The sequence below is a fragment of the Papilio polytes genome, unplaced genomic scaffold (genome assembly GCF_000836215.1).
Source record: "Papilio polytes unplaced genomic scaffold, Ppol_1.0 DF822845.1, whole genome shotgun sequence".
Classification (NCBI taxonomy): domain Eukaryota; kingdom Metazoa; phylum Arthropoda; class Insecta; order Lepidoptera; family Papilionidae; genus Papilio; species Papilio polytes.
In genome coordinates, this window is record NW_013526359.1 from 805315 (window position 1) to 811738 (window position 6424).

Here is a 6424-nt window from a genome sequence, read left to right on the forward strand (position 1 = left end):
AAGTATTATGACAATGAAAACTCATTCATCAGAATTCAAGGAATCGACAATAATTCTAGTTAAATTGACGTATATTAAATACTTTTATAACAATAGATTAATCTTGATCAACGGCAGGTAAAGATTTTTTTTCGTATTAGGACATTTACTTGGAAGTTACACAGAACTCTGAAATTTATTTACTTAGGAAAATTCCTTGAAACTTAGGAAAATTTTCCTAAAGTAAGATTATGAAACGAAATAGTTTAAAATATATTTAAGCCTTACGAAGTCGTGGAAAATATTTCTTACTTTTAATAATTCCCGAAAATTTTAATTAATCCTAATTACTAAATAAGACTCACTTACATTAAGGTAACGATGAAAAAATAATATTTTCTACCTTCATTTTTACAACTATATCTAACTATCTATCTTACATTTATATAACATAAATGAAATACAAGTTATGTTTACTCTGTAATGAAATCAACATTAAAAACAGTTCAGTCAACAGTTCTACTTATCAAGGGTACAACTGACCCTTAACTTCGTAAATTAGGCGAGGAAAGCGGGTCACAGTTGTAAATATCGCTGAACAACTATTTGTTAACTGAATCAGTGCTCACAAAGCTTTTCAGTAAACGTAATTTACTATTTTCTAGACAGATTTAATTGTATTATCCTACATTACTATACTGTTTCGTTATTAGTGCTGTTTTCTATACTATTATAATAAAGCGTAAACACACTTCTTTGTTGCCTAAGATCTCAGCAATTAAAATGTTTTTGAATATTTTTTTTTAATAAAAAGCCCTACACTTACGCTTTAGGCTATATATTTTCACGACATTAAGCTCAGTGATAAATATTTTGGATTAAAATCCTTATGTGGGAAAGATACCATAAGTTGCTACCACTACTAAGAAAGCATCATTGGTAAGGAATGTCATGTCATTTTGACATTTGCTATTGATAATTTGACACATGTAAACAATTAAATAAAATTTTCATAATTTCATGCGGATGAAGCCGCACAGGAACAGCTAGTCTTACTAATATTATAAATGTGAAAGTTTATATGGATGGATGGATAGATAGATGTTTGTTAGACTTTGTAGCCTAAACAGCTCAACCGATTTCGAAAAAAATTGGTAGAGATGTAGGGGATAGTCTGGAAGAACACATAGGCTACTCACTTTTGTTTTTTTTTCAATCCCACGCGAGCGGAGTCGCTGGCGAAAGCTAGTATATTATAAAAAGGAAATAATAAATAAGCGATTTCAATACAAGAACAGATCAAATGATTGCGCAATCGATGTCGTATCACTAAGGGCTATCTTTTCCAGACAACCTTCGAATTGATAGACATAAGAATTATAAAACAACTACAAGAATATTGCCTGTCGATAATAGTATTGAGAACGAACTGGTCTTATGTGATAGAACGAATTACGCAAGAAGTTATGTAAAAAATATTGCATACTCAGTACTGTTTAAGTTGTTGTCGAAGAATCACATTAACGTTTAAATAATTCAATTAACCGAACTAAATAAATATATGCTAACTATTATAAATTGGTACTAGCCATTCTCGTTATAATTTCAACCAGTCACGCTATAACCAAGGGTACTTTCTTGGTCCCTTTACCTATTGTGACTGTATGAGTTTTATCACATGAAGACTTGAATTTAACGATATGGGATTTTAGTATGAAGATACAATATGTTATAGGCTTCAATGTTAGTTGCAACGACAATAGAAATTGATTTATATTTTATAATCTTAGCAATCTGATGGTATAGTGCATATAGACATATGGTACTCGTACATACATCTTGCAACATCAATGATGGATTAGCGAAATGTTCTGATCAAGCCATGTGAATTATTAAATTACTGCCATACAAGTTGGTTACTATTAGGGCGGGAATACCCGTACAGGCGTCTGTACTTTGCACGTGCCAGTAGCTTGTGTAAAAGTATGCCAGCTACAAGCATAAGTATTCCAGTACTTATGTATAGTAAACGTAAAAATGCTTATTTACATACAACACATTACCCTAAGCAAGATAAAGTTGAGGATTATGTCAAAGTGAGTTTTTAAGTAAATATTTTACGGTTAGAGCACATAGATATCTAAGTAACTTATACCTTAAGATCAGAAGCTGTAATTTACTTTAAAGTTTATTACTTAAAATTTAACTCACGACCCGCTTCGCTGATATAAAACTTTTGTTACTTTATTCCTAAGAGCAAAGTAAAGCAAATTAATATCTTGAATATATTCAGCGAGCGGCATCTCTTATGTTCCCATATTTTATACGAAGGACTAGTAAGTTTGAAATTAACATTTATTACATGCCTTTCTTTATAAAAAAAATTAGATTTCGACCGCGACTCCGTTCGAGTGGAATTAAAAAAAAAACTAATTAGCCTTTGTGTTCTTCCAGACTGTACTCTACATCTATTCCAAATTTCATCGAGATCTGTTCAGCCGTTTAGGCTACAAACTCTAACAAACATCCGTCTATCCATCCATCCATCCATCCATCCATCTATTCATCTAAACTTTCGCATTTGTAATATTAGTAAGAAGTAAAATATTTGGCGCTAGTTCTGTATTCAATAATACTACTTGTTTCAGAATAATAATTTGACTCCGACGATAAAATAATCAATCATAACAATCTATCAGTATTCAAAGGTTACAAATTTTAAATACAAAATCTTTCTACATAAAACTGCGAATCGCACCTTGTCCTTTAGAAATATATTTTTAAAATTCTTATCAACCTTAAGTCTATTATGTATTCATATGCTTTCTTCGTCCTACGTACTAAAAACAACTTCATATTTGAAATAAAGGTGCAAAAGTACAAAACCGTGTATAATGTATTGGTAAGAGAATCGCTCCGCGTAGCACAGTCAAGACCATATTCAAATTTCTATAAAGAAATTCACGAAAAAATTATAACAGTACAACATTTATGTATTCGAGTAAAAGGCGTTTTTGATTGCTCCTAATGGAAAAGAGTAATGTATGAAAAATATTACTCGATTCTAAAAATAGCCATAAATAAAGATACACACTTTTTTATAAATGTTCGTTTTTGTTTTGGTAGTACCAATTTTTATAGATATGCATTTTTTATTAAATAACAACATATGACGGTAACGCGACATAAGAGTTTCGATGTATTTTATGAAAATCTTATTAAATGCACTTTGTACTTTAATTGTTCATAAACTTTTTATTATTGAGACATGTAAAAAGTAATGAAAACGGTTGGGCAACTTAAATGGAAATAAACGAAAGTATATGAACATAAACTTTATAAAAAAACATTATAAGCAAATCACTTCATATTGTACTTTCATTTAAATTCCATAGTAATCGTTATAATCCCTCGGCGCCTGCGATGTCTTGATACCGAAATTAATAACAACAGGAAATTTAACCCGCGAACATGCACAGCTCGTTAACCCAAATCCAGCTGTAGGGTGTTTTTTGTAAAGATAACATTTTATGGAAACACACGAGAAACTCCAAAAATAAGAAAATTTCACGATAAGAAACATGCTCTCGTGATCGGAATATGGCAATATTTATTCTTTATGTTTGTGTTGTGTAAAAAAACTGCATAAATAGTGATAATAGTAATCTTAAAATAATTTGATAGAAACAATTCCTACAAAAATTCTTTCTGAGACATGTTATCGCACATTATAGCGTAATGCTTTGTGAGTGTTACAGTGTTGTTCACGTGTCGAGTCAATAACATATACTCTGAGAGCTCGTTTAAAGCTCCAATTACTTTCCAATATTGAGAACATAAATCTGTTATTTTCGCTTCAAATTGACATATAATAATTAATATTTTTGAGATTGAACTTGTTTAAATTTTGCGTTCGTTTTCTTTATAAATATAGGACAACGAAGTATGACATGATAACTAAAATTATCAGAAAACTGTACAAATGATTTTTTTTATATTCTCTTGTTTTAACGTTCATTGTCAAAGCCTTTGAATGAAAAGGAGATGTAAGTAGTAAGACTCATTGATATATTTCTAGGGGGGAAAAAAGAACAAGGGTATGATAGGATATCTAACAATGCCTCTGGGCTTAACATTATTGGTTTTCGATTCAATTCCGTCAATTGCTTCAACGGACACACTCGTTCGAATTCGATAGCAAATTTTTATTCAAGCCTCGATTTAACAAATCAAATTGATTCGGTCTCGTGGATGATAATAAAATTCTTTTGTCTTTTCTTTTTTTATAAGGATTCACAGATTGCTTTGTGCTTTTCATTTAAATTAGATTTAGTTAAGTAATTTTGTACTTAATTTAAGGTTTCGAGAATTCAATTAGGATTACTGTACATACCTATGTTCTTTTTTAATTTATTAGAAAGCATATTGATTAGATTTTATATGGATTATGTTGAAATTTTATTATTGCAATAGTAAATCTACTAGCTAAATAAAATTTAATGTTGTAAACTAATCAGGAAATAATTTTCATAAAAAAAGTTAAAGTAATTTTAACACTGTAATATTGTAATAGCTTCTTTTATTAAATCGCTGAATATAACAAAGTTTTACTTGATTACAAAGTAATATTTACCCTTAAATAAAAAACAACGATAAAATGCAATCTCATTTGAAAAAAAAATAATTAATTGATTAAGATCTAACATCGATATTTCTCTTCTTAGTTTTAAAATACGACCATTTCAAAATTCCGATCGTCTTCCGTCTTCCGAAGCAACAAATAATTGGCTACTATCTACAGCTTTAAACAAACCGAAGGGTGAACATTTCCAAGCTTGAAATTGGCACTCGTAAACTTTATCAATTTAACTTAATTTTATTAATTTAAGCATATCTAACGTTCGCTTATCAATTTATATGCGGTGTCATACAGATATTTAATTAGGGTTTAGTTGCCTGAAAAATATTAATCAGAAAACAAGAAAGCCGTATTGGTTCGAAGTAAAAGATAATTTACTAATAAAACATAGAGTTTCTGTCGTAGGACCTGTTCCAATTGTAGATCCGTATATATTTGCTGAAATAATAGTAGGTTCTTTATATTTCATTTTCATAAATTTACGATATTTTCAAAATAAAGCCAGTTACAATATAATATCAAAGAATGTATATGATTTAGAAGATATTGTTGCGTGTAATATTACATTATACATTATGGCATTTACAACTTATGGCTCCCTTACTGGTATATCCTTTCAGGTGGTGTGATAATTTTACTCGTATAATTGACGATCGAGTGAAGCCGACAGTGATAAATATCGCTCACAGAATAGCGGTGCAAATTGCAAACGGAGCGAAGCCAATACGAGTATATACATGTAGATACAAAATAATTACATACTTTTGCTAAACGCGTATTGAGTGACTGCCCAAGCCGAGGGCCCATGTTGGGGGCCCTTGTGCCTAGTCACTCCTTGGAGCGTCCACCGAAGCGATCTAAGAGCTCGGTGGCCTCCCAACTCGGTAATAATAACGAAGTAACGACCCGAGCCGAAGCTCCTGAGAGAGCCCTCGAGCCTAGTTACTTATAAAAGAGGTTTAGGCTAAGCGCCATCTGCGCTCGGCCATCTCAAGCCCGGTGAATCTGTAAATGCCTCTTCAAGGCAAACAGTGACAACTCAGTCACAAAAAAATAATTACATACTTCAATTTGAATAAAAACTAAACGAAATATTACGATTTTCAAGAGAAATAAATGCACGTGATGTTGCATATTTTTTGTGACAATTTTCTTTGTTGTTTTATTCTTTCACAAATTATAAACAAATCTTCACTTCCTCATCCTGTACTGGCTTGATTATAAAGAAATAAAATCGTCCTGATATTTATTCTCAAATTTATTTCCCTTCAATATTCAATTACTTAGATGATTCGTCAGATTTAAGGATCAAAGATAATTTATTTGAAAAATATATTTTCCGTTTCATAAGACAAATTTCTTATACTTGTAAAATCGTTATCTTGCTTTAGATTGATAAAAGTCTAGAAATATACCAGATAGAAAACTGTTTTTATGATTTTATACTAAACTGTAATGTAGTATACCACAAGAAAAGTACGATAAAACATTCTTACTTTTAAAAACTAACCGACCTTTTTAGGTGAAACAAAAAGGGTTAAACGATTTGCCGCCGTAAAAACAGTACTGAGGAAAATGCGCATAACAAATTTTTCGTGTCGCCAAATTCTTTTGATTACATAAAATTATTTCATAGATTTTAAAAATTCAATAATATCTAAATATAAAACTTTTTTCTACGAATAACTTCAATCCTTAAAATACGTTTCGTACCAAAAAAAACAAAACCGACTTCCAAACAAAATACACTAAAAACAAAACAAAATGCACTAAAAACAAAACAAAATACACCAAAAACAAAAAAAA